The sequence below is a fragment of the Anopheles gambiae genome, chromosome 2 (assembly GCF_943734735.2).
Source record: "Anopheles gambiae chromosome 2, idAnoGambNW_F1_1, whole genome shotgun sequence".
Lineage (NCBI taxonomy): Eukaryota > Metazoa > Arthropoda > Insecta > Diptera > Culicidae > Anopheles > Anopheles gambiae.
Window position 1 is genome coordinate 59,075,364 of NC_064601.1, and position 14,686 is coordinate 59,090,049.

Here is a 14,686-nt window from a genome sequence, read left to right on the forward strand (position 1 = left end):
TTTTTTATTCTCAGCCCAAAACAACGGACTTCGGATCCCAGCTTGGGCCGGACCCCCACCGCGTGTTTCTACCTACCCCTCGCCTGAAAATTTCGTTCTCTTTGTCTGTCGGGTGTTATCAACGATCTTATCGATCCGATCTGAACCGGCTGCTCTCAGCGTTCTCGGCGATCTGTGCTGGGCCGGTTGCTCTCTGTGCTCTTTGCGATCCGGCCTAGAACGCACGACATTCTACCCTACTAGCAATGAGAATGAAAAAGTGTGCGACTTTCAGGCCAGGGGCATGTAGAAGCATGGGGAGACGGTTGGAAATACGCGGAATTACGCGGAGGCGCGAGCGTGTTTTGGTTTCTACACAGTTTTTGCACTCACACAATTACACATGTGTGAATGTGTGCGTTCACTTTCAGCCTGCGCGCTCAGATTGGTTTTCTCGCAGCGGCATGCGGGTATCGGTGTCTCGCTCGCACTAGTGCAGCGAGTGTTCCTCTGTGCGCTCCCCTTCTTGCCACCACACGAAATCGACAGTTCAGCTCAAGCGTTCGCCGTGAAAGGCTGCGCGCGTGTTAGCCTAAGTCCCGGGCGATCGAAGTTTCGCTAAGTGTTGAAGTGTTGTGCACATTGAAATGAAGCTGCGCTTATTTGTTATCATTTATCTTAAATGTGTGATTTGCGTTGCTTCATTTTAATATTTGTTTGCTGTATTGAACATCAACAACGGTATCCATGCAGTTAGGCGACTATTTTAAATACGGCGTTTTTTTTATATAAATAATGCGTGTGATTTTGTGGCAAGATTGTGTGAAGCTATGTGTGAAAATGCCCCTTTATTTGCAATAAAAGTGATAAAATATAAACCAAGTTTGATGTGTTCAAGTTTTTGTTTTGATTCGGGTGCACCAAGTCCGAATGAAGGGAAGCGCACAGCGCGCTACGAAAGAAACGAGCGGGAGGGGGTGTCAGTCCAGCGCAGCGCAATTCGCTGGAATCAAGTGGGAGGGGGTACCAGTTCAGCGCTGCGCAAGCCGAAAGAAACGGGAAGGAAGGGGTATGAGGAAAATACTATGAAACAGCGCGAGCGAGCGTTCTTTACAGCGAGAGCGCCTCGTGTATTTTAAAGGCAAGCAAGAGAGCGCATTCTCTCCGTGGTAGCGCTCCATCCGCCATTTTTTATTCTCAGCCCAAAACAACGGACTTCGGATCCCCCTACTAGCAATGAGAATGAAAAAGTGTGCAACTTTCAGGCGAGGGGCATGTAGAAGCATGGGGAGACGGTTGGAAAATCGCGGAATTGCTCGGAGGCGCGAGCGTGTTTTGGTTTCTACACAGTTTTTGCACTCACACAATTACACATGTGTGAATGTGTGCGTTCACTTTCAGCCTGCGCGCTCAGTTTGGTTTTCTCGCAGCGGCATGCGGGTATCGGTGTCTCGCTCGCACTAGTGCAGCGAGTGTTCCTCTGTGCGCTCCCCTTCTTGCCACCACACGAAATCGTCAGTTCAGCTCAAGCGTTCGCCGTGAAAGGCTGCGCGCGTGTTAGCCTAAGTCCCGGGCGATCGAAGTTTCGCTAAGTGTTGAAGTGTTGTGCACATTGAAATGAAGCTGCGCTTTTCTTTCACCATTTATCTTAAATGTGTGATATGCGCTGCTTTATTTCAATGTTTATTTTTGCTGTATCGAACATCAACAACGGGATCCACGCAGTTTGACGGCTCTTTGAAATACGACGATTTTTTTATATTAAGAATTTGTGTGATTTTGTGGCAAGATTGTGTGAAGCTATGTGTGAAAATGCCCCTTTATTTGCAATAAAAGTGATAAAATATAAACCAAGTTTGATGTGTTCAAGTTTTTGTTTTGATTCGGGTGTAACAAGTCCGAATGAAGGAAAGCGCACAGCGCGCTACGAAAGAAACGAGCGGGAGGGGGTGTCAGTCCAGCGCAGCGCAATTCGCTGGAATCAAGTGGGAGGGGGTACCAGTTCAGCGCTGCGCAAGCCGAAAGAAACGGGAAGGAAGGGGTATGAGGAAAATACTATGAAACAGCGCGAGCGAGCGTTCTTTACAGCGAGAGTGCCTCGTGTATTTTAAAGGCAAGCAAGAGAGCGCATTCTCTCCGTGGTAGCGCTCCATCCGCCATTTTTTATTCTCAGCCCAAAACAACGGACTTCGGATCCGTGCTTGGGCCGGACCCCCACCGCGTGTTTCTACCTACCCCTCGCCTGAAAATTTCGTTCTCTTTGTCTGTCGGGTACTCTCTTTGTAATGATGAGCCGGTTTGCCGGTTCAATTTAAACCTGTTTCTCTCAGCCTTCTTTTCGATCCGCACGATCATTTGCTCTCTTTCATACGATGGGCCGATTTGGTACGTACAAAGGAAGCAGGTAAAATCTGAACCTGTTTCTCTCAGCGTTCTTTTCGTTCCGGTAAAGAACGGCGTTCTCTTCTCTTTTGCTTCTTTCTAGTATGGACATACGCACACATTCTGTCTATGTGAGTGATAACAGCGCAAGCCATACCCGACAGACAAAGAGAACGAAATTTTCAGGCGAGGGGTAGGTAGAAACACGCGGTGGGGGCCCGGCCCAAGATCGGATCCAAAGTCCGTTGTTTTGGGCTCGAAATTAAAAATGGCGAATGGAGCGCTACCACGGAGAGAATGCGCTCTCTTGCTTGCCTTTAAAATACACGAGGCGCTCTCGCTGTAAAGAACGCTCGCTCGCGCTGTTTCATCGTATTTTCCTCATACCCCTTCCTTCCCGTTTCTTTCGGCTTGCGCAGCGCTGAACTGGTACCCCCTCAGCCCCCTGAACTGGTAGCCAGTGCGCTCATGCGATCCTCTCTCTCTTGCTGAACATGTACGCAACTCTACATCCCTTTTCTACTCGGAAGTGAAATATGTACATTACAAATATATTTTAATTATTATTACTTAAAGCAAGAAAAGAAAAAAAACTAATCATTATACCTATTTGGGAGTTTTCAAATGCGCGTGGGACGTTTAATTTCCTTTTTATCCTTTTGCTGCTGTTTATGTTGTGAACTTATTGTATTGTTTTGTTGCGTTTCTTCGTCACAAACCTTACTTAAATGAGCCACGGGCCGGCGATATTTTACACCTGCACTACTTACAACTAACGTATCATTTCCTACTTTTCTTAACACCTTAAATATCTCAATTCCATAATTTGGCTCCGATTTTCCTTGCTGGTAATTCCATACCCGCACTCTATCTCCTACTTTAATTCCAGACTTTTTGGATTTCCTTGATCTATCTGCGTAAAGTTTTCCTTTCATTTTCTTTATAGCATCTCTTTCCTTAACTTCACTATCCCGATTCCAAACCTCTGTAGTTCTCAACGATGGCAATAGACCTTTGGTTGGTCTTCCAGTGAGTAGTTCAAGCGGAGCTTTTCCCGTAATGGAGTGTGGAGTGGTGTTGTACATCTTTTCAAATTTTATAATTGCTTCGCGCCAATCTGTTTTTTCTGCTTTCGCAATTCGCAAAGCACGAAGTATACCTCTATTATTCCTTTCCACAAGTCCATTCATCTGTGGCCAATACGGTATTGTGTGAATTATTTTTATATCTTTACGTTTAAAATAGTTTTTAAATTCTTCACTACTAAAAGGTGGCCCATTGTCACATCTAATTGATTTTGGATATGATTGATCCGTGCATATTGTCTCTAAAGCCTCGATAGTCTTACTTGCTGATGTAATTTTCATCTAAATGATTTTTATGAATCTGCTGTAGTAATCGACAACTACCAGGAACGTTCCATATTCCTTAACCGAAAAAAAATCTATTGCAATATCCTGCCAAGGGCGATCTGGCATTTCTTTTCTAATCATTGGTTCTGCGTAGTGATGAGAATAGTTCCGAAAATTGAGCAACGGAACGAACCTGCCAATCTGGAGAAAAAGAACGGAACGCGGAACGCAGGTTCAAGGGAACGCAGGATGATCTGCCATGGTTACGCTTTTTCAGTTGCTCACTTTATATATGGCTAACTTGAAAGTATTTATTGAATATTGTGTATTATATTTTTTGTGCAGTAATCACACAGTTTCAATTAAAACAAAGCTAAATAATAGTTTACTGAATGTGTAAAACTATTCTTCTACTAAAATATAAACGCTTAACTTAAGCTGCCCGCTATACAGTTCCTTTTTCATTAAAAGGTTAAGGCATTTTGTCGTTTTTGTTTTTACTAAAATTAATCATTATTCCCTTTTTATACTTCTAAATAAAGAAGTAAATCAGAAATTTGTTCCAACGCATATAAAATTTTGATGCAAAATCAAAAAGCTTCCAAGTTCAATCGGCTTTTTAAATTTCGTATGGTCTAAATTACACTACACTGATTGAATTAATATTTCTTAATAGAAGCAGATAGCATCGAATAACATTGGTTTATATAAAATACATAGACTGTTAAGTTGTTTCTGTAGGGTTGACATTATACTGTACGGTGAACTACCCGTGTGAAAGTGTCCGGTAGTGCACTTTAATTGTCCATAAGAATAGCGCTGTTTCACGGGGCGATAAACAGCGTTAAAGAAATTATTACGGAAGGCTAAACGTGTCATGTACCCTCAATATTGAGTTGCACAAAGAAGATCTCAGGTAAAAATTCAAACGAGTTCATTGATGCATGCGCAACGAAGCAGCTTAGCACCAGACACATAGCAATTCATTGACTACCACAATGCAGTCCAAATAACGCCCCTATACTGATAACATCCATATGGCAGAAAAGAAACATTTCATTCATTGCGCTTACCGCTAGTGCAGGATTGTCTCTTTAAATTTTGGCGATTAGCTTCCCACCCACAAATCTCTATCCTTCTCTGGCTTCACGGCTCAGGTGTTGTACCGTTATCTCTTTGACTGAGAGAGTACCCTACTAGCAATGAGAATGAAAAAGTGTGCAACTTTCAGGCGAGGGGCATGTAGAAGCATGGGGAGACGGTTGGAAATACGCGGAATTACACGGAGGCGCGAGCGTGTTTTGGTTTCTACACAGTTTTTGCACTCACACAATTACACATGTGTGAATGTGTGCGTTCACTTTCAGCCTGCGCGCTCAGTTTGGTTTTCTCGCAGCGGCATGCGGGTATCGGTGTCTCGCTCGCACTAGTGCAGCGAGTGTTCCTCTGTGCGCTCCCCTTCTTGCCACCACACGAAATCGACAGTTCAGCTCAAGCGTTCGCCGTGAAAGGCTGCGCGCGTGTTAGCCTAAGTCCCGGGCGATCGAAGTTTCGCTAAGTGTTGAAGTGTTGTGCACATTGGAATGAAGCTGCGCTTATTTGTTATTATTTATCTTAAATGTGTGATTTGCGTTGCTTCATTTTAATATTTGTTTGCTGTATTGAACATCAACAACGGTATCCATGCAGTTAGGCGACTATTTTAAATACGGCGTTTTTTTTATATAAATAATGCGTGTGATTTTGTGGCAAGATTGTGTGAAGCTATGTGTGAAAATGCCCCTTTATTTGCAATAAAAGTGATAAAATATAAACCAAGTTTGATGTGTTCAAGTTTTTTTTTGATTCGGGTGTACCAAGTCCGAATGAAGGAAAGCGCACAGCGCGCTACGAAAGAAACGAGCGGGAGGGGGTGTCAGTCCAGCGCAGCGCAATTCGCTGGAATCAAGTGGGAGGGGGTACCAGTTCAGCGCTGCGCAAGCCGAAAGAAACGGTAAGGAAGGGGTATGAGGAAAATACTATGAAACAGCGCGAGCGAGCGTTCTTTACAGCGAGAGCGCCTCGTGTATTTTAAAGGCAAGCAAGAGAGCGCATTCTCTCCGTGGTAGCGCTCCATCCGCCATTTTTAATTCTCAGCCCAAAACAACGGACTTCGGATCCGTGCTTGGGCCGGACCCCCACCGCGTGTTTCTACCTACCCCTCGCCTGAAAATTTCGTTCTCTTTGTCTGTCGGGCCGTGCTTGGGCCGGACCCCCACCGCGTGTTTCTACCTACCCCTCGCCTGAAAATTTCGTTCTCTTTGTCTGTCGGGTACTCTCTTTGTAATGATGAGCCGGTTTGCCGGTTCAATTTAAACCTGTTTCTCTCAGCCTTCTTTTCGATCCGCACGATCATTTGCTCTCTTTCATACGATGGGCCGATTTGGTACGTACAAAGGAAGCAGGTAAAATCTGAACCTGTTTCTCTCAGCGTTCTTTTCGTTCCGGTAAAGAACGGCGTTCTCTTCTCTTTTGCTTCTTTCTAGTATGGACATACGCACACATTCTGTCTATGTGAGTGATAACAGCGCAAGCCATACTCTCTCAGTCAAAGAGATAACGGTACAACACCTGAGCCGTGAAGCCAGAAAAGGATAGAGATTTGTGGGTGGGAAGCTAATCGCCAAAATTTAAAGAGACAATCCTGCACTAGCGGTAAGCGCAATGAACGAAATGTTTCTTTTCTGCCATATGGATGTTATCAGTATAGGTGCATTTTTTGCTCTGCATTGTGGTAGTCAATGAATTGCTATGTGTCTGGTGCTAAGCTGCTTCATTGCGCATGCATCTCCAATGAACTCGTTTGAATTTTTACTTGAGATCTTCTTTGTGCAAATATTGAGGGTACATGACACGTTTAGCCTTCCGTAATAATTTCTTTAACGCTGTTTATCGCCCCGTGAAACAGCGCTATTCTTATGGACAATTAAAGTGCACTACCGGACACTTTCACACGGGTAGTTCACCGTACAGTATAATGTCAACCCTACAGAAACAACTTAACAGTCTATGTATTTTATATAAACCAATGTTATTCGATGCTATCTGCTTCTATTAAGAAATATTAATTCAATCAGTGTAGTGTAATTTAGACCATACGAAATTTAAAAAGCCGATTGAACTTGGAAGCTTTTTGATTTTGCATCAAAATTTTATATGCGTTGGAACAAATTTCTGATTTACTTCTTTATTTAGAAGTATAAAAAGGGAATAATGATTAATTTTAGTAAAAACAAAAACGACAAAATGCCTTAACCTTTTAATGAAAAAGGAACTGTATAGCGGGCTGCTTAAGTTAAGCGTTTATATTTTAGTAGAAGAATAGTTTTACACATTCAGTAAACTATTATTTAGCTTTGTTTTAATTGAAACTGTGTGATTACTGCACAAAAAATATAATACACAATATTCAATAAATACTTTCAAGTTAGCCATATATAAAGTGAGCAACTGAAAAAGCGTAACCATGGCAGATCATCCTGCGTTCCCTTGAACCTGCGTTCCGCGTTCCGTTCTTTTTCTCCAGATTGGCAGGTTCGTTCCGTTGCTCAATTTTCGGAACTATTCTCATCACTACGCAGAACCAATGATTAGAAAAGAAATGCCAGATCGCCCTTGGCAGGATATTGCAATAGATTTTTTTTCGGTTAAGGAATATGGAACGTTCCTGGTAGTTGTCGATTACTACAGCAGATTCATAAAAATCATTTAGATGAAAATTACATCAGCAAGTAAGACTATCGAGGCTTTAGAGACAATATGCACGGATCAATCATATCCAAAATCAATTAGATGTGACAATGGGCCACCTTTTAGTAGTGAAGAATTTAAAAACTATTTTAAACGTAAAGATATAAAAATAATTCACACAATACCGTATTGGCCACAGATGAATGGACTTGTGGAAAGGAATAATAGAGGTATACTTCGTGCTTTGCGAATTGCGAAAGCAGAAAAAACAGATTGGCGCGAAGCAATTATAAAATTTGAAAAGATGTACAACACCACTCCACACTCCATTACGGGAAAAGCTCCGCTTGAACTACTCACTGGAAGACCAACCAAAGGTCTATTGCCATCGTTGAGAACTACAGAGGTTTGGAATCGGGATAGTGAAGTTAAGGAAAGAGATGCTATAAAGAAAATGAAAGGAAAACTTTACGCAGATAGATCAAGGAAATCCAAAAAGTCTGGAATTAAAGTAGGAGATAGAGTGCGGGTATGGAATTACCAGCAAGGAAAATCGGAGCCAAATTATGGAATTGAGATATTTAAGGTGTTAAGAAAAGTAGGAAATGATACGTTAGTTGTAAGTAGTGCAGGTGTAAAATATCGCCGGCCCGTGGCTCATTTAAGTAAGGTTTGTGACGAAGAAACGCAACAAAACAATACAATAAGTTCACAACATAAACAACAGCAAAAGGATAAAAAGGAAATTAAACGTCCCACGCGCATTCGAAAACTCCCAAATAGGTATAATGATTAGTTTTTTTTTCTTTTCTTGCTTTAAGTAATAATAATTAAAATATATTTGTAATGTACATATTTCACTTCCGAGTAGAAAAGGGATGTAGAGTTGCGTACATGTTCAGCAAGAGAGAGAGGATCGCATGAGCGCACTGGCTCAAAGAGAGAATTCCACGCAAACAATGAGACCCCAAATTTTGAGTGATTCAGGCCAAGGGGTATGAGGAAGCTTGAGGAAGCAAGGAGAAACGCGCTGCGTTGAGAGTTCGCATTCTGTTTTACACGCGCGCTTCACTAACACCAATACAAATACCGTGCTTTGACGAATCGTCTGTGAATGTGTGTGTGTCTTCTTTCAGCGAGCTCAACTTGGAGCTGCTCGTCACATCGCGTTGTCTCGCTTATACTACAGCATCGAACCATCGCTCCGTATGTCCCCCCTCCTACGCGTACAAAACCACCAGTACAGCGCGACGCTTTGTCGGAGATGGTTGTGCGCGTTTCGTTCTAAGTCCCGCGCGCAGTGTTTGTGCGTTGATGCACATTTCGTTCAAAGTCTCGTGCGCCGGTGTGTTTTGGTGAAGTGTGAAGTGAACAGTGTGTACAGACGCACATGCAGTGCGTGCATCGCCAGGTAAGAATTTACTGAACAGAGGCAACGCAGATTGTCGACAAGTTTCCCGCAGGCTGGGCCGACCCGGTACTTTGCAGTATGACGCCATTCGTGAGTATGAAGGATTCTAAATGTGTACTTTAGTGTGTACTTTATGTTTCAATAAAGTGTTTAATGAAATAAAAAATAACCGTGTTTGTGTTTAGTTTTAGAATAAGTGCATGAAAGAAAGCGAAAAACAACAAGCTTTTGATGTGTTGGTAGCATGGCTCGAAAGAACACAAACACATCGTGCTGCAGAGCGCACCGTGCGTTGCGGGTGGGGTGGGGGAGGGCTCGCGTGAGTGGGTAACTCATTGGCCGAAGAGACACCCCGTCCGGCAAAATGAGTGTATTTTTTGAGTGATTTGAGTGACGCTGTCGAAATACAGTCCCGTCCGGCAAAATGAGTGTATTTTTTGAGTGATTTGAGTGACGCTGTCGAAATACAGTGTCCCTTCGACTAATGAGTTACACACTCACGCGAGCCCTCCCCCACCCCACCCGTAACGGACGGTGCGCTCTGCAGTTCTCAATGTGTTTGTGTTCTTTCGAGCCATGCTACGAACACATGTAAAGATAGTTGTTTCTTTCGTTTCTCGTTTTCTTTAATGAATAGACACGATCGCAAATGCGCACTTATTCTAAAAGCAAACACAAACACGGTCATTTTTGGTTACATTAAACACTTTATTGAAACTTAATGTAAACTTTCGTCACACATTTAGAACCTAACAAAAACACACATCATGTCGTCGTCCTGCTAAGTACGACCTCCATCCAGCAAACACATATCTGTGACTAAATGGATCCTTACCTGTCGATGCCCGCACTGCATATGCGTCTGTACACACTGTTTTTTTACTTCACACTTCACCAAAACACACCAGCGCACGAGACTTTGACGAAATGCGCACCAACGCACAAACACTGCGCGCGGGACTTAGAACGAAACGCGCACAACCATCTCCGACAAAGCGTCGCGCTGTACTGGTGGTTTTGTACGCGTAGGAGGGGGGGGACATACGGAGCGATGGTTCGATGCTGTAGTGTAAGCGAGACAACACGATGTGATCGCTCCGTATGTCCCCCCTCCTACGCGTACAAAACCACCAGCACAGCGCGACGCTTTGTCGGAGATGGTTGTGCGCGTTTTGTTCTAAGTCCCGCGCGCAGTGTTTGTGCGTTGGTGCGCATTTCGTCAAAGTCTCGAGAGAGAGAGAGAGAGAGAGAGAGAGAGAGAGAGAGAGAGAGAGATGTACAATTCGGAAATTTAAAAAAAGTGTAGCTTTCACTAAGCAAGTTGTTAAGTAATGCAGTTTTTAGTAGTAATAAACGTATTTTGAGTTTTATGTTTTGTGTTTTGTTTTGTTTATTTTTGTGTGTAGCATTTCAGCCGCATTCATCAACGTGATAATGATCGACATTAAATTTGTGTTTTTTTAATTTAATAATTCTTAAATATATCTTTCTAAGTTTTAACTTTGAAATAACAAAGAATACCATGGACCATGAACATGGGTCGTTCTATCAAAAATGATTGGACTTTGATGATTGGATTCGATTACTGGAGTGGCACCTGATAAGATTCTTTGGTCAAGGTCTTATGTATCATATCATCCACTCGTAATGAAATAATATAAAGCATTAAGTATAGCTGTCTAAATTAATATAAATATAACTATAAATATAAACATATTTTAAGATAATTTCATCCTTCTCGAACCTATGAAGGGGAAAGGGTGGGACCACCATCATCATCATCCCAGCGGGATCTAGGAAATTGCTAAAAATCATAGTTCCGCATAAAAAAATCTCCATCCTCTTATTTATCGTTTGTTTACCTTGAACAACCCTACCCTCAAATTTCCGTTAAATGTCTTCTAATCGCCTTGTAATCGCCGGCGAATTGAAGGCAATCAGCAGTGCATTTAGCAGTAATTAAATGCCTTTGAAACATGTCAAAGAAAAATTTCGCTTTTAATTTGAAATTTGAAATTGCAACTGTCAAAAGAAAACCTTACAAGCGTCTTCAGCACTACTGCACTGTTGTAGTGTTCCCTGATATGAGCGTGAGATTCGATAGCACGATTTACGTGTTATGTTCTCTTGCGTTAAGCTCTGAGCTATTTCACATTATTAAAGATGGTCTGCATTATTCGGTTGTTAAAGACCAACCCGTTTGAAGGAAAATGAAACCAACGTGGAATAATTTCTTGCCGAAACGATTTATTTTAGTTTGCCAAAAAATTTGTCTAGATTCCGCGAGTGGTTTGAAATAGGCGCAAATCTTATGCTGCGCTCTTTTTATAGCTTTTCCCTTGTCACTTCGTGTCCTAATCGGCTTGCGCTTCGTGTCCGTTAACCCTCCTGGTTTAATACAGGTCGTTCAGTACCTGCGCTATGTGACAACAGCACTTCCTCATCGCACCTGTCACTTTAGCGCGTGCCTTTGTTTATGTTTTTTCGCAACCTCGTGCTATCCAGTCTATGTTTCTTTACGGCTTGAGTGAAATCGAGAGTTTTTTTTTGTTTAAATTCAATCATGCTGCTGTGTCAAACTATTCTTCGTTCCTACGTCTAATAATGCTAATTTGTGCGCGGATCGAACGTAGGTAGTGTTCGCGGTTTGTACAGTGGCTTGCCTAACCTGACCGGCCACCACTACCGATATAACGCGACCCTTTGGCCAGATGTTTCTGGGGAGATTATTATCCGCAATTACAACTAAATCTCCTACCTCGAGTGGTCGTACGGGTTGGAACCACTTGGTTCGACGGGTAAGAGTCGGTAAGTATTCTGCCAACCATTTCTTCCAGAACACATCCGCCGCGTGCTGTGCCATCTTCCAGGACGATTTTAGAGCCGCGGGGCTGTCGCAGAACACAGCCGGCGGCTTACTTCCGTCTGGAGTCCCAAGTAGCAATAGGTTCGGCGTCATAGGCTCCGTCATCTCGTCATCCAGCGGCACGTAGGTAAGTGGCCTCGAGTTCAGTATCAGCTCGATTTCCGCAAAGGTTGATGCCAAAATTTCGTCCGTTGGTCTTTTAGGAAACACGAACTGATTCAGCACCTTCTTCACCGAGCGCACTAAGCGTTCCCAGCAGCCGCCAAAGTGGGGAGCCCCGGGGGGGTTGAAGCTCCATTTCGTTTGCGGTCCGCAAAATACCGTCATCATTGCGTCGTGGTCGATCTCCTGCGCTGCTTCGTCCAACTCTCGCGAAGCACCCACGAAATTAGTCCCTCGGTCGCTGATGATTTCGAGCGGGGTTCCACGTCTAGCGATGAAGCGTCGGATGGCTAGGATACACGAGGCGGTGTTAAGGGATGCCGCTATTTCCAGATGGACCGCCCGACTCGTAAGGCAGGTAAATATGACGCCCCATCGTTTTTCTACCCGTCGTCCGACGGCGACTAGAAAGGGCCCAAAGTAGTCTATACCTGTGAACGAGAAAGCATTCTGACCCACTGCGACCCGCTGAAACGGTAAATTACCCATTAAAGGTGGTTCCGGGCGCGCGTTGTCCACCTTGCATTTCTGGCAGCTTATCCTTATGCGACGGTATTCCCCCAGGATTTTTGGGATGTAGTTTCGCATCCTTAGTGCAGCCAAAGCTGTACCGTAATTCACGTGTTTGTTCACGTGTTGTGTTTGGCGTGGTACGCTTGCATCAAGAGATCGGTTCCGTACTCCTTCCTAGGAAGGATTATAGGATTCTGGGAAGGTTCGCTGATTCCCACGCACTCGGTTAGCCGTCCCCCCACTCTTAGAATCCCATGGTCGTCTAAAGTGGGCGATAGTTTGTATAGACTGCTGCCTTTGTCGATCCTCTTCTTCCACGGATGCTTTATCTGCTCCCGATTTTTCAGCTGTTGCATCTCACCACGATACGCCTTCTGCTGTATGAATCGTATTAATATACGCTCCGCCTCCGCTAGCTCGTCCTGCGTCAGCGGCCCGTTCACTTTCAGCTCCTTCTTAACTAGATGACGCATGTTTGTTATGAAGCTCGTCACAAACGCCATAGCCCTCAGCGCTCGGTTCCATCTGGAAAACCGTTCCAAATGAATTAGCTGCCTCTCTGCTAGGTGATGGTTCATTCCTTTCCGCAGCTCTTCACTGGTACGTTGTGGTACCCCTTCTTAATTCGGCCAGGCGCTTTCCGGCTCCCAAAGGAACGACGGCCCACGGAACCACCGCCCTTGCGCTGACAGGTCTGGTCGTTTGCTCCATTTTGTGCCCTCGTCTGCTACGTTCAGCTTGGTTGGGACCCATCGCCATTGATCCAGATTGGTTCCTTCTAGCAGCTCTCCTATACGGAATGCTACAAATTAGTTGTAGCGCCTGTGGTCTGAGTTAAGCCAACTCAGGACGTTCTTAGAGTCGGTCCAGAAGATGGTTCGTCCGATCGACAGTCGATGATTTGGCGATATGGCTTTCGCTAGCCTTGCACCGATGACCGCGGCCTGCAGCTCCAGTCTGGGGATGGATAAAAATTTTAGCGGCGCCACGCGCGTTTTCGATCCTACCAGAGCGCATTCGATATGCATATCCCTTCCTTCCTCGAAACGGAAGTAAGCAACTGCTGCCATACCCTTCTCACTCGCATCACAAAAGACGTGCAGCTCAACGTTGGCATCTGTGGAGGATATACATCGATAGCATCGGGGTATAGTCACCTGTTCGACATCTTGAAGCACGTGTAACCACTCCGTCCATTTCCCTGCCGTCTGGTCGCTCAACTCAAGAAATCGCACGCAATTTTCTTTAGGAGACCCAATGTTTTCCGCGCCTGATTGACAACTGAGTCAATGTGGTGGCTGAAGGTGAGGCCTCTGTCAAGCAAGACACCGAGGTCTTTTACGACACAAACACGATTGACTTGTACAGAATTTAGGACGTACGAGTAAGTGATTGGAGACTGCGAACGACTAAACGAAATGACGTTACACTTATCAGGACATAATGTGAGGGAATTACTAGAACACCAAGACGAAAAACGATCAAGAATATTTTGTAGGGAAATGCAATCACTAGGAGACGAAACTGGGAGAAAGATTTTGAGGTCGTCTGCGTAGCAGAGGAAACACTCAGGAGGGAGGGTGGTACGGACATCATTAATAAAAATTATGAACAGCAAAGGACTTAGAACACTACCTTGCGGTACGCCTGCACTACATGAAAAGGGAGTCGAAAACATATCATTAAATTTAACACTGTAGGAACGATCACATAGAAAAGAACGTAACCAAGATACAAAAAGATTATTGACGTCAAGTTGTGAAATTTTATTTAGAAGTAAGGAATGAGGAATACGATCAAATGCAGATTTGAAGTCAGTATAAATAGTATCAACTTGTTTAACTGACTCTAACTGTGATGATACGAAAGAGGTGAAGGACATAAGGTTAGTTGTTGTAGAACGGTTAGGAAAAAAGCCATGTTGCTGAGGGATAATAGTAGAAGAGGTGAGTTTAAACACATAGGTATGGATAATATGCTCAAATACCTTGGTTATTGCGCATTGTATTGAGATGCCACGGTAATTGGAAATGACAGACGGGTTACCTTTTTTGTGAATGGGAACTAGCCATGCTCGCTTCCACAATAAAGGGAATGAAGACGAGGACAAAGATAGGTTAAATAATTTTACCAATAGAGGGACGAATAGAAAAGGTGACTTTTTTAAAACCGAGGCTGGTATTCCATCCGGTCCAGGGGAGAAGGATGGCTTAAGTTTTTTAAGAGCTTCAGAGACTGTATTAACATTGACAATACCCTCAGCCCATGCGACGGAGTTTAAACCAGGCCATA